The following is an 18,784-nucleotide window of genomic DNA, read 5'->3' on the forward strand; positions in this document are numbered from 1 at the left end:
TTGTTAAAAAAAACAAATCTCTAATTCTCACAAATATAATACAAAATCCACACAAATAACACATCCAATACTATTTCCAATCTTCAAATCTTACCTTTACTTTGTAGTTTCTGTTCACATTTTGCAATACGCCAAATAATGTATCAAAAATTTCGGTTTGAAATCATCCAGTATGAATTTCTTAAAGTATCTTTACACCTTCCCAGTAGGCCGAATGATGTATCTAAAATCTTTGTTTCAGAAATATCAAGTATGAGTTGGGTAATTCATAAGTGTTTGCATCGTTGCAGTGACTCCAACCAATATTACACTTTAAATAAACTGTATAATGTCCACTTGTGGTAGTACTTCCAGCATGGAAAACAATAGCAACTGTTGCAAAAGTTGTTCCAGAAATAGATACTTGACTAGCAACAACATTTTTAATTTTGATTTCCACTTTTCTTCCATTTGGTCTACAGCGTTGCAGCATTATAATCAAATATTTTCCATATCTTTGTAGGCATAATGTAGATAGCATTGTTGATTTACAACGAGAACAGATCATCTCGTGATCAGCTTCTTTTACTAATTTGGAAATGGTACAGATTTGCAGTCAGGTATTGTCAAATGTAGAAATCGTTCTCTGTCAACTATAGTGCTTGAAGTTAATGAACACTGTTCACATTTATGTTACCATTTGTAACTGAGTCCAAATAAACTCTAAGTCTTAATTCCTTCATCTTCTAGTACTTCAAGCATAACCATCAGAAATTCTTGTGCATCTTGTTGTATATTAGCTCTGAACGTTAAAGATCCAGTACATGTATCCAACAGTTGGCGAATACCAGAAGCAGAATGGATCTTACTTCTATCAGTTGTCAATTCTTGAAATAAAGTATAATGTTCCGAACATAATCTTTTTTCCTGACTTTCCATAATTTCACCATAAACATCTTCAAGATAAAATATAACATTTAGAATAACATTACCATAGCAGTTGACACTAGAAGCATTTTCTAATTGGTATCCAACAACATCATCACTTGTTTGTATTTTCTGTTTCTTTACATCTTTTCTTTTCTCTTGATTTTGTTTCTGCTTTCCAACCATAGTTGATTCTTCAACATGTTTGCGTTTTGAACTCACAACACGTTTCTCATAAATAGGATATTCACCTAAACTTAGAGCATAAAGCCTTCTCAAACGATTATATTCTCCTACACAATTAACATCAGCACTAACCTTGTTCTCATCAAAATCAATTAAATACAAAGCAGCCAATGTTCTAACTCGAAATATTGCAACATATACCATTCCCTCTTTAAACACAGTTCTTCCAACATTTACCAAAGCATTATCTACACTTAAACCTTGAGATTTATGAATAGTTATTGCATATGCTAAACAGAAGGGAAACTGTTTTCTGCGAACATACAAGTCTTTTACAAGCAAAAAACGTACAGCACAACGCGCAATCTGTCTTACCTCTGTAATCTGATCAAATTTAACTTTCAAGAATTCAATTCCATTTCTATTTTGATATTTCACAAAATCAACAACTTTCCCCATTGCTCCATTCACTAAACCTTCTCTTACATTCAGATTATGCCTCAAAATTTCTAAGCCAGCAGTTTTTGATACAGACTTTTCCAGAGAATCCAATTTAGTCTGTAGTTTTTCTGAAATAAGAATTGTTATTCCTTGATGCTCAATTTTATCAATAGCTTCAATGTGAACTATTTCTTGATTTTCTAGTTTCATAAGCTCTCTATTAAATGTATAACACTTTTCCACTGTAGGCATTAAGCAAACTACAGACTTTTTTTTTTCCATTTTCTTGTACATTACTTCTGCTGGTGTGTTTTCATTTGTAAACAAGTTCTTTAGTAGACAACTTTGAAAAGCTTCTTTACCATGTTTGCTTAGAACACCAATTCTTACATCTTTTAGAATATTTGCATAATCTTTATCTCTTGCTTGTCGCATATTCTGAGTGGGTTCTTTATATTCACAATTTAACCACAGATTCACATTTCCAATACTTCCCTGAGATTTCTTTGTGTCTTCATGTAGAAGAGTTTAAAACACTGGTTCTCCTTTTACAGGGGTTAGTTGTAGCAGATCTCCAAATACAATTAAATGTTTTCCTCCAAAGAGAACGTTGTAATCTTAAGTGTACAAAAGCAAGCATTAAGTTTGAGACCATGCTCACATCATCAATAATTAATAGTTTTATTTTCTTCAGCACTCTTGACACTTCATGAGAAGCTTCTCCAGACAACTTCTGATATTATAATTTATTATCATGCTCAACCGGTAACATCAGTAATCTATGCAAAGTAACTCCTTTAACATTGTGTGCAGCTAATCCAGTTTGAACTGTTACCACAGAACATAAATGTGACCCAGGAGTTTTTAAAGATAACTGGTCAAAACTTTAATTAAAAAACGTTTACCTGTCCCAGCTTGACCACTGATGTACATCAGAAGAGGTTTAAAAGATGAACACACACATTTTTTATCATGCAACAAACCATGTTCTATCTGTTCTCTCACTTGTACATATATTTCTTTCTGTTCAACATTTAGTTGTTCTTCCAACTTTTCCAATGTAATATTCTCCTTGTGTGCTTGTTGCATTGCAATTTCGTCTTCATGCATAGCAATCACTGCTTCATTTTCCAGTATTGGTTGTTCAATAAGATCTTGCCTACATTGACCAATACTTTGACTATCTTGAGAACTTTCATTAGCTATTTCAGCTGTAATAGTCTTTTCCTGTTCAACTTCATCATTCAACATTTTTAAATATGTAGGGAAAATTGTACATGCAATGCTATCTTTACATGCATTAAAAGAATCTTCGTAGCAGTCAAAGTCTCCAAGTAATTCACTTTCGCTACGCCATGGTTTAAAAAGTTGGAGAAGTGCTAAGTAGTAAAATTCTCGCTTATCTGGAGTTTCACAACTGAGTTTCTTGTGGTTTATAAGATTACCCTTTGCATGTTTTACTAAACAACCATGACAACCAACTACTGCATATTTTCCTTGTTTTAAATTCTGTTTAACATTTCTTTTGAAGCTGTAATGTTGAAGTACTGCATACAGACATAGCTGCTCCAGATATCGACTCCTTTTCAGATAGTATGTGTCCAACATATTAGTTTTAAGACTGTCTGTACTGTCTGGTTCATTTGCTGCTAAGCATTCAATTTCTTCTAATGATTTCAACGCTCTATTCCATGAGCAGGCAAGAGCTAAACTTACCCAAATGATTCCTCGTGACTTTGAATATAAACTTGAAGAGCACAAGCAGTCTGAACATTCATAGGATCCAATTTCTCAGTGGGAAAGCATTTTCAAAGTAAAGCTGTACAATGTTTTGCTAAGGCTTTTCTCTTGTGCAATTTCTTCCCACATTTGTTTCATCTCTGTTTTTTCTGATTTTGTTATGTATGATGTAACATAACGTGCAACAGCAATTGAGTTATCTGCAACATACTGGATGTCCATGTTCGCATTCCACATTTTTTAAATGACTGGATTGTAATCATTGATATACTTTTACACTTCCGTTCTTTTTAAGTTGTAGGTATTCTTTGGAGATTTCCGAGTTATTGTGTGCCTTACAGAAGAAAAAAAACAATTTACTCTTGCTTTACAAATGACTGGACGTGGAAAACCAAACCGACATTTGGTGTAAAGTTTTCCTTTAGACTTGTATTTTCTTCTGCAGTTCTTTCCACAATGGTGACTTTGGAAAAGTAAAACTTGCTGTCTGAAGCTTCTATCTCCTTCTTCTCTCGGAATCTCACATGTCACATACTGTTCGATGAAAGACAATACTGTTTCATCAGAATCAGTTCCAAATTTAGGTGCATCCTTGACCCATAATAGCATATGTATATGAGGTTCACCTCTTGCTTGGTACTCCTTTCTCCAAAAGAAATCGGTAACTTCTCCAAGAGGTGGATTCTTTTTATTGCAGATTGTGGTAAATAAAATTCATTACCGGGACTTAATTTGATACGGAAACATAATAAAATAGCTCAGTAAAATAAGAGGCAGAATCCGTGGTATTAGAGGTTCGGAATGGGCTTTATTCCAATGGTCGATTATAATCGGTTGCTCCAAGTTCCATCACCACGGGGGTTCAGGAAGTGAAGTACATACTTTATTGACAAGAAATGATTTTTATAGAACATACATTACAATGAAGCAAATGCAGTAGGCGTAACAATTGATAAGGAAAATGACGATTCATATGCGTAACCGAAAATGGGTGTAATAAGGAGTAAAAAGGAACATAATTGGTTATGATGTCACATATAGGTGGATCTATAAGATAATACTTGGCATAGATGCGCGCGCAGCAGCATGACGTGTAATTGACGTGCAACTAGGGGGTGAAGGGGACTTGACATTTAGCTCTACATGTGGAGACAAAAAGTCTGGGGGGTCAAGTCAACCTAATCCCAAATCATATCTAACATCCTATGTTTAAAGAACTATGTTATCCACAAAAGAAGGACTCTCGGACAGAATCTATTCTATACTGACTGTGCGTGCGTGTACAAGCGTCTAAGTGTCTACACTGAATGCGAGGGGGTAGGAATTTTCCATGGTAACGGGGCTATGAATTACTTGCATGAGGACAGAGAAGCCGAGCCTTTGCTCAGTAGCTGGAAGAATGTTTACTTAAATTGCTAGACAGGAATGCATCGGCTAAGGAGTGAAGCAGATAATTCGAAGGTGAAATACAGTTCTTGGCAGAGAATAGGCTGATGTCAGGCTTCGTGAGCCGCGCAGAGAATGAGACAAAGTTCATGGTCACAGATGCAGGCTCAGACTCGAGTTTTCAGAGGCAGAAGGCAAGAGGAGTTTGATGACAGAATCAGGGCCTACTTGCCTGGACTGTAAAATGGCATAAGTGAACCATACAAAGCCGGTGGCCTTTCATACTTAGGAATGGAATATCCGGCCTATTCATGGCGGATCTGACAGAGGACATGTTGACGGTGGACGCACATGTATTTGCGTCTTCATAACTGGAACTGGAGGGAACATACATGTACTTGTGACATGCACATAGAACCGTTGGGGTCCAAGATAGGGGACATAACTGATCAGAAAAATCCATATTTCCACATTCCCTCCTTGTCCCCTACTTGCCCGTTAAGAGATATCAATCTTCATCAATCCATTGATCTGTTCATATAACATCATTTGTTCTTCTTTCTTCTTCCGTGACGAATGAAATCTTGGTGGTGGAATACACGATGTGGCACACAGACCACAAATCGCTGGTCCACATTGTAGACATAGACAGCAACTGAATAGTATGAGAAGGCCAATACCTAGGAAGGATAAAACTCTCCATCCCCAGGCTGATATCACACTCCAAAACCAACTGGACCAAGTCCAAGTGCCTGGGTTCTGGTGTATCTGGTTTACAATCTTATGAAGGCGAGTGATGGCTTTATATACAGATGGCGAATTTTCTGGTATGAATACGCAGCAGCTTGATCCGATGACCCTACAAGCTCCGCCCCTATCAGCTAGGATGACGTCAAGGACAAGACGATTTTGAAGCACAACAATCCGCATAGCAGACTGCTCTTCTGTTAAATTGCCTAAGGCGGAAATAGTCTCATTCACTACTGCTTCAAGGGTTCTGGTTAATCTACGTATCAGCTTACTATTATTAACAGTACCTATATAGGGAAAGATGCCTTTATTAAAATCTACATACTTGTCCCATGCCGTCTCAGTATAATCGACAATTGGGAGATCTCTCCGCTCTCTGTTGTGTACTAAATGAATATTTCTATAATAATCAGGAGGAGCTAGGAAAACAGGTGGCAAAAGGAATGCAATGTAGCAGGTACCATCCCAATCTAGAGGTAGACGCATATATGCAGTCTGACCACATATAAAGTAGGAGTGGCGATAAGCTCTAAATGAAGATTTGCCTTGATCACTGAATTCTACTATAGTAGTGCATTTACTATGGCCCATATGTATGGAACCAACCTTTCTTACACACAATTCACCCTTTACTGGGAATACTGACATGGTGGGCAAAATTAGTTCAACTTCGGATTCGACATTCAGAATCATGAGATTAGGTGTAAAATTACCTAATCCATATACTTCATTTTCTAGATCAGTTCCTGTTCTTTTGGGGCGACCCTCCTTGTCAGGGTAGCAGACCTTGAGTAAAACTAGGTTCAGGTTTCCCCATACCCAATGATCTTGGTAAACTGCTGTGTCTGAGTCTATGGAATTGATTAAACTAAACCATGCTCCACAGGAGCCATTATGTGTAAATGGGTGTGGAAAGAAAGGCAGGACTCCTTCATAATTCTGATAGGGAGGGAGCCGGCCACACACCCAACAATTAGTGGCATTACTAGTCTGATGGGAATGATGTAACATACTAATGAAAGTGTTATTGCGCAGCGCAAGTCTATAAGACAATTCATGCGGGGGCAAGTCACTAAAAGAATGTTCAGCAGTAACATTGTAAACATGTCTAGAAATAGGGTAATATATGTGCAACAATATACTTGCAGTAATTATCAAAAGACTCAAGAAAAACAAGATTAATAATGTCACTATGCAGTGGCTACGCAGTGATTTACAATACGCCTGTCGTTTCAACATTTTCCGGGTGTTTTCTCTACTCAGGTCCAAGGGATACATGTCAGAGACAATTCAACCGCTTCACCTTGGAGAGGACTTAAACAATCAAATTGCTCGACTGGTTGGGCCTAAGCTTTAGTTTATAGTGTTCAGAGTTACTCTGTTCAACAAAAGGAAGTTTTGAGTCAATGGGTGAAGTCACACGAGGTGGGGTATTCACATCGGCTGGTAGTCCATGAAATTTCTTGATATGACTTGAATGAATCCAGCCTTTTCTGCCTTCAATCTTCACGGCTGTTCTTGTGGTCAGCAGGACCAACTTGGGTGACTTCCACCTGGGCTCCAGCTGAGTCTTTCGGTCGAAATTCCTCACAAGGACGAGGTTCCCCGGAACTACGTCATGGGGTTTCACCTCAGTGTTGTCGGGAAAGGCTGCAGCTACCTGTGAACGACAAGATTGTAGTGCAGACATCAAGGAAGCCAAGTAATCTGTCAGCATATTACAGTCAATATCAGTTATTTTGCGTGGTATAGGCGTCCCCCACATATTTGGTGGTCTGCCGAAGATCACCTCATACGGGGATAGCCCTGTTCGAGAGTGTGCTACCATTCTCATGTAAAAGAGTGCAACGGGTAACGCTACTACCCAGTCGACACCTTTCTCTCTGCATATTTTGGACAATCTGATTTTCAGTATCTGGTTATGTCTTTCTACGAGACCTGCTGCCTCGGGGTGTCGGACACAGTGGAATTTCCACTGATATCCTAACAGAAGTGAAACATGTTTCATTAATTCGGATGAGAACGGCTGGCCGTTATCTGAGTGAACAACACGTGGTAAACCGTATCGTGGGAAGAATTCTCGAACCAACTGTTTGGCAGTAGTCGGGGCAGTGTAATCTGAAACCGGGTATGCCTCTGTCCAACGGGACAGAGCGCAGACAACTACGAGAACATATTTGAATCCTCGACATCGTTCCATCTGGATATAGTCCATCTGGAGTACTTCAAAAGGGTGATTAGGAGGATGAAATCCACCCTGTTCTACGGGAACGCTTTTTCCTGGGTTGAACTGGCAACAAATCATACAGGTACGGACCTTTTGTTTGGCTGCTGCTCGCAAATGTTTATTGAACCAAATGTGTTGAATGCTGTCTAGCATAGCTTTTTCTCCGAGATGTGCTGGACTATGTATAGTGTTAACTATAACTTGGACCATCGAATCAGGAAGGAACCACACAGACTTTTCCTTCATCATCCATCCTTGATCCGTTTGGATCCCTCCTAATTCAGTCCATTTCTTTATTTCGTCTGGTGTAGCATGTGTCTGTATGTCAATTACGTCAAGAGTAGGATCTTTAACTGTCATACAATGTGTCGGCATCGGGACTATTGTCTTTGTCATGTCGGGGGTTTGAGTTTGAGCAGTCTGTTTAGCTGTTCTGTCGGCTAGATCATTGCCTTGGGAAATGATATCAGTAACCTTCGTATGAGCCTTACATTTCATAATTGATATTGCAGTGGGTAGATGTATTGCATCTAATAAGGCATGAATGAGGGGTCCGTGCTGAATGTGGGCACCGTGGGAAGTTAAATAACCTCTCTCTCGCCACAGCACGCCAAAGTCATGTACAACTCCGAATGCATAACGTGAATCAGTGTATATGTTGACTTTTTTATTCGTGGCTTGAATACAGGCTTGTGTCAGAGCGATAAGCTCTGCGGCTTGAGCTGACAAAGTATTTATACGATTAGTTTCAATGACTTCAGTATCTGTTGTGACTGCGTAAGCAGCCACTAACTCTCCTGTACTTGTTCTCATGCATGAACCATCTACATACAATGTCAGGTCTGGATCTGACAATGGGACATCGGTTAAGTCTTGTCTGGGTTTTGTCGTTATAGTAATAACTTCAATACAGTCATGAGCTAGTGGGTCTGTTCCGGTTACTGGCAACAGTGTGGCAGGATTCAATGTGTTACAGCGTCTGATTTCTATATGTGGCTGAAACAATGTAAGTTCGTACCCTGTAAGTCGCGCTATAGTCAAGTGTTGTGTTTGCGTTCTATTTACAAGAACCTCTACTGCGTGTGGTACTTGAACTGTCAATGGATGTCCTAACACTATGGCGTCGCTCTGTCTTATTGCTAAAGCTGTCGCTGCTACTGATTTTAGGCATGCAGGCAAAGCCTGGGCTACGGGATCTAATGTACTAGAAAAATAAGCACATGGTTTGTGTGATCCTGCTTGTTCCTGTGTGAGTACTGACAAGGCAGTACCTTCGCGTTCTGTAACAAAAAGTGTAAACTGTTTTCTGTAACATGGCGTTGCTAAAACAGGTGCTTGACATAAAGCTTTCTTTAGGCTTTCAAAAGCATGTGTATGTTCCTGAGTCCAAGGGAGAACAGTCGATGTGGCTGCCTCCTGTGTTGTCAACTGAATGAGTGGTTTTGCTAGAAATGCATACTGAGGGATCCACTGCCTGCAATATGAAGTGAGGCCTATGAAAGCCCGCACCTCCTTTTGTGTCTTGGGTATTGGCATGTTAGCTATTAACTGAATGCGGTCGGGTGTAAGCTGCCTTCCCTCCTTGGACAGCGAGTGTCCAAGATAAATAACTCGCTGGACACAGAATTGCAGCTTAGAAGGGGACACCTTGTGCCCTTTTTCGGCTAGAAATTGTAAAACTGTCAGTGATGCTTTTTCACATTCCGGTTCGCTTCTCGCGGTGATCAGCAGATCATCGACATGTTGAAGCAGAGCAGTGTTAACTGGCATGTGGATACTGTCTAGTTCTCGTTTCAGTGCTTGGCTATAGATGCTGGGGCTTTCTGTAAATCCTTGAGGTGCGCGTGAGAATTTAAAGCTACGCCCATTTAAACTAAATCCGAACAAATATTGGCTTTCCGGATCTATTGGGACGCTGAAAAAGGCATTCTTGAGATCAATTACAGTAAAGAATGTTGCTTCGGAATCAATAGCTGTCAGTAATGACGAGATATCTGGGACCACAGGAAATTGTGGCACAATGCATTTGTTTAATTCGCGCAGATCAATAACCAATCGATAGACTGGCGGGGCCTTAGGATCTGTTCGTTTAAGAATCGGAATTATCGGTGAATTACATACATTGGAGTCTGTTTCCACAACTACTCCTTGGGCAATGAGCTCGTCAATGATTTGTAGTAAAGCCACTACAGCATCTGGTGGTAACTTGTATTGTCGCATTCGTGGTAGCACCACTCCTGCCTTTAATGTGACTCGATATGGTGTAATATTCATGCAACCAACATCAGTAGGGCCTTGTGCCCATAGATGTGTAGGTAAAGTCTGCAGTCGGGGATCCATGTCTCTAGACACATAGTGACCTTTAAAATCACGTAAAAACAACCTTACTCCTTCCGGAGAACAACATATTATAGCTCCTAGTGCTTTCAGTGTTTTTATTCCTAACAGATTTTCTGGACATGATTTAGTAAGCAATAAATCTGTAGTTCGGGTCAGAGGTCCTATCGTAAGTGGAAGTGGCTGTGATACTTCATTAACAATAGGTTTTCCTGAAAAACCAAGGGAAATATTCTGAGAGCCTGAGAGGGGTGCCCCTGGAACTTCACTACGTTTTATAGTTGTTCGACTTGCCCCTGTATCAAGTAAAAAATTTCTATCTTGGCCTAATAATTCACTATGTACATAAGGTCCTTCTTGATCTACTGGGATTTCAATAAGGGGTAAGTCAACTTCCCTCTCTAGGCTTTTTCATGCGTAACGCTGATACTCAGGATATTCATACTGTGCGGTCTGATACATTTGTCGTGTTGTTGTCTGTGTGGCAGCAACAGGCAACGGTGGTGCAGCTGGCACAAACTGTATTGGCTGTTGTGCGGCTGGCATGGCCTGTGCATGCTGCGGAGCTCCTTGTTCATTCTGATCTTGTCTGAGTGGCCGTGGTCTTTCTTGTGTTTTACCTATGGCGATATTATGTTTTAAAACTGGACAATCGTGTACGTAATGACCTGGCTTTTTACAATAATTGCATGTCCCTTTTACAGGTCCTGCTGAATCGGAATGTGTCATACCCTTTTTATGTCCTTCAGCTGGAACTGTCTGGGAAACTAGCATTTTCATTTTCGTGTCTTTCATGCGTCTGTGTTCATGTTCTTGTTCCTCTCTAATTCTATTGTGATGGTACTGTAACATTTGTAACATTTGTGATGGAGTGTTACCTTGCCAGGTACTCTCGAATTTTAATACTCTATTCTTTACTTGGGGCAGGGCATTTTCTACTAATTTTGTTACAAACAGATGCGGGTATGATTCGCTACTTGCTTTTAGGCCACTATTTATACCAAAACATTTTTCAAATCGGGCATAGTAATCACTAGTGTCTTCATCTTGCTTCTGCTTACAGGCTGAAATTGTACCCCAATCTTCCTTTTTCGTAGTTAATAAACGTGGCAGTACCTGTACTAATAAACCTGGTAGTGCTTTAGTTTTATCCCCAAGTCCTGCTCCTGCAGTTCGGGCCTTTTCTTCCGCTTCTAACACTGACCATTCTATCTTTTGGTCTCCTACCTCCCACTCTTTTTCCTTGAGTTTCTCATAAATACCAGCAGGCATCAATACCTTTAATATTGTCATAATGTCGGGATAGGTATACTCTCCCATGAGTAACATGTCTTTAATTTCTCGGTGAAAACCCGCTGGATCTTTGTCATGACTGGGTACCACTTTCTTCATTTCTAACAATTCTATTTTCGATATGGGCGTATATACAAATACGCGCTTAAACTCGTTGTCCTCGCCTTTTATTGGGTGCACTTCTCGTAAGGGATTCTGTCTATCCATGTAATACGTGGTTCTTTCCTTGACGGGCAATGAGACACGTTCTGAGCATACAAAAAGAATATACTGCTTTCTTGATTCTAGAATTTCTTTAATTAATTTAGTACCTGAACCTCTCCATCTATTCATAAGCAATTCAGTCAATATGTCAGGTAAGGGACCAGGGTCCGAATGCTGACTCCGATATAGTATAATGAGTTGTTGAATCATATAAATCCCAGCTAACCTCTGTTCATCTGGGGTGATATTCAAAAATGTGCGTGCTACTGTATCATCACTATATTTTCCGGGACTGTCCACCCAATGGACAGCTGCCCTGGCTAAATCTTGTTCATCCATAGAATCGAGAAAATGATAACCCCTTCGTTCTCGGAGTAGTTTGTCGGCGGCTTGGAACGAATGCTCGTTAGACCTTATATTAATTATAGGTATTTGGAAATTCCTGTTATTATCTGGACATATCGGACGTATCGGGTCAGTAAGACATCTATTATTATTACAAGATCTTCCTCTACCTACATAGGCTATGGTGTCTGACTGTCCCGCGGGCAGTCCTGACCCTTCTTCCTCGCTTTGTTCGAACTCGTCTACCTCTAATCTTTCTTCGTGTAGGCGTTCTATTTCTTTACGGATCTTTCGGCACATGGCTATTATACAATTTTTCTTATCATGTCTACCTTCTGATATATTCTGGCTCCATCTGGTAAGAATTTGCATTGCTTCCGGGTCTACCCCCGGTCGGTCTTGATTTCTGATCACACAATTTATGAGGAAACGTAACAGTTCCCCCTGTATCTCCACTTTCTGGTATTCCATAGCTCTGTTAATACATTCTGGATCTCGCCCTGTTTGGACAAAATGATATATTTTATCTAGATGCGCAGTCATTCCTGGTAACTTCCCTAAATACACTGCGGCTCGTCTGATACGCAATGATGCCAGGGTCATTTCGTCCTCTTTACCGGGCACAGGGTCATATCTACAATCTACAAGAAGTTCCTTAAGCGTACGGGCATTTATGAGTTTGGGTGTACGTGAATGTGCTGACTCTTGAAAAGTAAGTTTATTTATTCTGGGTGGCGTAGAAAAAATATTGGTAGCACCTCCCGTAGCCCCATCTGGGGTGTCGGGTGTGAAAGGATTCGTTGAACGTGACACAGCAACTATAGGTGTGGACACAGCTATAGAAGTAGCTGTAGGAACAGATGCAGAAACAGATGTGCTTGCCGGAACTTGTGACTCGATCTGTTGCTGTAGGGATACGGGTACTGGATCTTGGCGTTGGACCTCCCTGGTATGCGGTCTATGTGGGGCGGAATTAGCATACTCGGGAGCTGCGTCATCTAAATATGAGGAAAGAAAAACATCTTCTGCGGTTCTAGGATGCCCCTTAGGATGTACCTTTATTGGGAAAAATGGGGGTGGCAAGTCTTTCGGTATCTCTGGAGTAGCCTTAGGTAATCCTTCGGCTAGAAGGGGATACATACCATTCATAAGGGCATTTCTTTGTCTATCTACTTGTTCTGATTTCACTCGGATACCTTCCTCAATTAATAGATTTTCTCGAACTTTATTTGAACTCTCTTTATTCTTTTCTTCCTGTCGGAGTGCTTTTTCTGTGCGTCTATGAGATTCTTTACGCCATAACTCAACGGCGTCTTTCTGTGACTGTCTGACTTTCCTTTTCCATAACTCTTCCTCGACTTTCATGATGCACTCTGCATCCCAGGTCCCCGCTGCGGGCCACCTCTGACTTTCTGGTAATTCCTTGGTATAGTCTACCCATAAATCAAGGAATAATATAGCGTCTAAGCCATGTTTGTGATACATGAAGTGCCCTGGAGTGTCCCTAGGAGGAATAGGGACGGCTTCTTCGAGTACCCCTTTTCTAGTAGTGATCTGTCTTAATTTCGAAAAGAGCGGCATATTGACAACTGATCCGATACTTAATCTTGAACACACTTAATACAAAAGCACAATAATGAACAACCATTCATACCACAATATGCAGGACGTTTAACACATTAAACATTAAACATTAAACATTTTTTTTTTAACCTTTAAAATAAACAACAATGATGATCGTCTGCATAACTAATCACCAAGCATAATTCTTGACAATAACTAGATACTTCGGAATACTTGATATACTGCTAAACAGTACATATACACTGCTAAAACAGTGCAGACCGGATTTGTGTACCCAAACCCGTCTTGACCGGCACAACCTATGTGCACGTCGGAAATGCCTCCCCAGTAATGGTACTCACCGGGTAGCTTCGGAAACGGAAGGCCTCGGCAACTGAACTTGGACCGGACTGGACTCGACTCGACTCGTCGGAAACTGGACTCGACTTCGAACTGGTGGGCCTCTGTATACCTCGGATCTTGCTCTCTCAGCTAGGCTCTGGTCGGGATACTTCGCACTTCTCACCGCCTCGTCTGGGTGTTGATCGCAGCCTCAGTCGCCCCCGCTTGACCGGAGGGAGATACAGGAAATCCTGCTGGTACGCGTTATTGTCCGTCCAGCTGTGGCAGGAGACCGGGCCTGCAACTCACCGCCGGCGCGTGAGATGAGAAAGTGTCCCTGTTCGGGCGCCATTCATGTGGTAAATAAAATTCATTACCGGGACTTAATTTGATACGGAAACATAATAAAATAGCTCAGTAAAATAAGAGGCAGAATCCGTGGTATTAGAGGTTCGGAATGGGCTTTATTCCAATGGTCGATTATAATCGGTTGCTCCAAGTTCCATCACCACGGGGGTTCAGGAAGTGAAGTACATACTTTATTGACAAGAAATGATTTTTATAGAACATACATTACAATGAAGCAAATGCAGTAGGCGTAACAATTGATAAGGAAAATGACGATTCATATGCGTAACCGAAAATGGGTGTAATAAGGAGTAAAAAGGAACATAATTGGTTATGATGTCACATATAGGTGGATCTATAAGATAATACTTGGCATAGATGCGCGCGCAGCAGCATGACGTGTAATTGACGTGCAACTAGGGGGTGAAGGGGACTTGACATTTAGCTCTACATGTGGAGACAAAAAGTCTGGGGGGTCAAGTCAACCTAATCCCAAATCATATCTAACATCCTATGTTTAAAGAACTATGTTATCCACAAAAGAAGGACTCTCGGACAGAATCTATTCTATACTGACTGTGCGTGCGTGTACAAGCGTCTAAGTGTCTACACTGAATGCGAGGGGGTAGGAATATTCCATGGTAACGGGGCTATGAATTACTTGCATGAGGACAGAGAAGCCGAGCCTTTGCTCAGTAGCTGGAAGAATGTTTACTTAAATTGCTAGACAGGAATGCATCGGCTAAGGAGTGAAGCAGATAATTCGAAGGTGAAATACAGTTCTTGGCAGAGAATAGGCTGATGTCAGGCTTCGTGAGCCGCGCAGAGAATGAGACAAAGTTCATGGTCACAGATGCAGGCTCAGACTCGAGTTTTCAGAGGCAGAAGGCAAGAGGAGTTTGATGACAGAATCAGGGCCTACTTGCCTGGACTGTAAAATGGCATAAGTGAACCATACAAAGCCGGTGGCCTTTCATACTTAGGAATGGAATATCCGGCCTATTCATGGCGGATCTGACAGAGGACATGTTGACGGTGGACGCACATGTATTTGCGTCTTCATAACTGGAACTGGAGGGAACATACATGTACTTGTGACATGCACATAGAACCGTTGGGGTCCAAGATAGGGGACATAACTGATCAGAAAAATCCATATTTCCACAAGATAAAAGACATCATAGCTTGAAACCTATGATTAAAATATCTGCACACATTTACAGGATCTAATGAACACAGTTCACCAGGAGTCTTTATTTCAAAAATGTTTATATTGTAATTCACTTCTCTTAGAAACTCAAGCAAATCTTCCCATGCATACTCTGCACAGCTAAGTGTGACAAACCATGTTGGTGTACCTAATTTCCGTAACATACACTTGAGTTCTCCATGACGACGATACCAATACTCATTTGTTCCACGTTGACATGCCATAAAATTGATTAACTGTGCTTCTAAATTTTCATCTGTTTCTTGTATATTCTCCACACATTTTTTAGCAGAAAGAAGTGATTGATGAACTCCAGTTTTAAGTATGTGGTTCACTGCATACGACAGAGAAGATAGATCACTTTCAAACAAAAGGTAAAATATGTATGGAATGCACTGTCGAAATCTAGGATCTTCAGAATATAATCTTGTTGACCGATATTCTGAAGCTGGAATCCATACAGGTCGGTCATCATATCATCCACCTTCTCCAGTAGGAAGCAGCAATGGGAAACAACAAGCTTCCAAGCTCATCTCCCATACACTCATTGGAGTTCTGTGTGCTTTTTTCATTTGAAATAACTCAATGCTGCTTCCTATTACTTCTTTTGAATGCAAAGGACATATTGTGTAATTTTCATAAATCTCCTTAGTCCTTGACTTGTCCACTTTCTCTATTTGACCACTTGAAATTTCACATTCATCTTCTAAACTTATCACCTAATCATCCACATTTACAGTTTTGTAATAAATATTGTTCTCTATAAGATATAAGGTAGCCTTTTCAACTTTATTAACATCCACAAAATCTTGCCATGTTTTCCGACTCTTTGTTGGTATACCATTTACTAGAATGACTACTGCCTCATTTTCCTCTTTCTCTCCAGCAATAGTTTCAATATTTTTCTTAAAATCCAAAGGTAAGTACACCACTCTTCCTTTCAGCCCTCCTTACAAGTCTGTTGGTGGCAGTTTACCTGTTTTAGGCTCCATCCGAATTATAGTTTGAAAAGGATGAAATAGCTACTAATTCTAAGTTATCATGTACTTCTCTAGCAGGCATTTTGTTCTCTTCTAATTTGTTATAACAATATTTACATATACGTTGATTACTACCTAACTCAAATCGACCTTCCACCAACAAGTAAGTTGCAAATTCTTTCCACATACTATTGTTTTCCTTTTCACTTTTCAAATACAAATCAACATTCCTAGTATGACTTTTATAATGAGTACGTTGACAACAAACACAAACATAGTTTGGTATTTCAGAGCACAATACATTAAACTTTCCAATTTCTTCTTCAAACTGATCACTGCTAATCACTTTCCCATCTCCTTCAACATCTGTAATTGTCAAACTTTCACTTCCTATGGACTGCTCTTCTGAACCAAAATATTACATTTCAATATCATCACACTTTTTTTGAACATCTGATAAAGAACAATGTAAAAGACCTGTATTCAGTTCCCTTAAACATAATGCAGGACTTTTTACATAGTACAGTTTCTTTACAAACTTCCACATTTCTGAATGGTTTACTGCTAGCAGCCTCAAGTGATGAAAAACACTTTTGCACACTTTTCTTGAAAGACAAGCCAGAGAATGCCCATGCTTCTCAATATTTATATTTTCTTATATTACATGGATCTAGTCCTTGCAACAACTTAATCTTCTGTTTAATACTTTTCTGTGTATATTCTCGTAGCAAATTATGCATTATATCAATAGATTCCTGTTGAATACTACAAATACTGCTACAACCCCACTTATACACAGGAGCTTGTGTACGTTTCCCTTGCACTTCTTCAGCTATTAACTCTTCTGCACTTTTACCAACCAATTCCTCTTTTGGAAGGGGACTACCATCCTGAACTTCATAGCAACGATCTCCAATATCAACTGTAAATGGTAAACTATTTTCCTGGAAGTAAATTTCCTCATTAAAAAAAGGCTCACTAGTGGAAGTATGTTTCCAATGTCCACTAAGTATTTTGCAAAAGTTGGTTCTGTTCACTAGTCTTTTTCTTCTACTTTTCTCTTTTAACACTTTGATTACTTTATCCAACACTTTGATCCTCTTCAAAATCACAATGAAAAACTTCTGTTTTAAAGTGAAAGCAGTATCCACTATACTTTCAATACGCTGCTTCTGTTTGAATTGCAGCACTTTCTTTTTATATTTGCAGCATGTTTTCATTAAATTCTGACTCACTCTAATTCGTAAAAGTCTCTGACTAATTTCTTGAAATTGTTTTTGTCTCCGGGTAACAGATACTGTTTCTTTATCATGTTTTCTTTTCCTGGTATTTGAAATTGAAGTCTCCTTCTCCTTACTTGAAAAATTCTTCTTTTTCCTTTGTGTGGTGTTATTTTCATTAAATGTTCGTAATATTGTTTTCAGAAATTGTCTAGTGTTTTTACCAGAAGAAACTGTTTGTGTAGTACTCTCATTTTAACCCCTTCGATGCGTGTGACGGAGCGGTTCCGCGCCATGCTGAAGGGGTTATTCTAATTGAAAATGTTTTCTTTTCTTCAAATATGTATTTTTTTTCTCTTGTCTTTTCTTTTCAGTTCTTCTAGGCATTTTCAAATTTTAATCCAAACAAAATAATTTTCTGAAAAAAAAAATAGATTCAATTATTTTTTACATCAGTTCAATATATTGAAATAATAACATACAATTACATAAGTTCTACTGACGGCTTCCAGAGGCAGTGCTGCAACGTGATGGAGCAGGGCAGGGGAGCAGTAGGATGACGGGTAGTGCCATTGAACATACAGCAAGTATTTATTTAATTATTTACATACACCTTTACAATTTACATGTAACTGCACTACATCGTACCTTTCACCTTTCCACCACACCCCACCACCCCACAGCACTCCCTCTGCAACCCACCGTAGACAACTTTATAGATAGTATTTTAAAAAATTGTAATCTATGTACTTAGGATGATATTATCAACCAAACGGCACACAGAAAAATTACCATTATTAGCCTAACAATTTTATCTACAACTTCGCAAACATAACACTGCACCCAAAGCTTTAAGTGGGGGGGGTCTGTGGGGGTTTGAGCACCGGCAGTTTATTTCTGGGGGCCTCGAAACGGATCTCTATGGGGCTCTATTTTCAGGCCTCACAAAGGTAGTCCGTTGTTTTTTTTTTTTTATTGGACTGTAGTGAGACAGTGAGAGTATGCACATTGCTCACTACTGCGAAGTGGAGACATCATGCTAGGTGAGTCGCGTTGTAGGAGAAAAGAAATCCTTTAAAGAGAGCCATTTTCTCTCACGATTTCCCTTCTCTTTTTGCAGCGCAAGAGCAACATCATCGTTGCGTGATTAGCAGAGAGACCACCAGGCGTGCAGCGCCCATTGCACCGGACTCCCTGAGATAGTTTCCCAATCGCACACACAGAGCCGCACCCGAGTACTTCACAGGTCTTCAAAAGACCATTTGCTTGTAAATTATGCTCTGTTCTTTTTCACCCCTTTTTAGGA

Source organism: Triturus cristatus, chromosome 6 (genome assembly GCF_964204655.1).
Source record: "Triturus cristatus chromosome 6, aTriCri1.1, whole genome shotgun sequence".
Taxonomy (NCBI): Eukaryota; Metazoa; Chordata; class Amphibia; order Caudata; family Salamandridae; genus Triturus; species Triturus cristatus.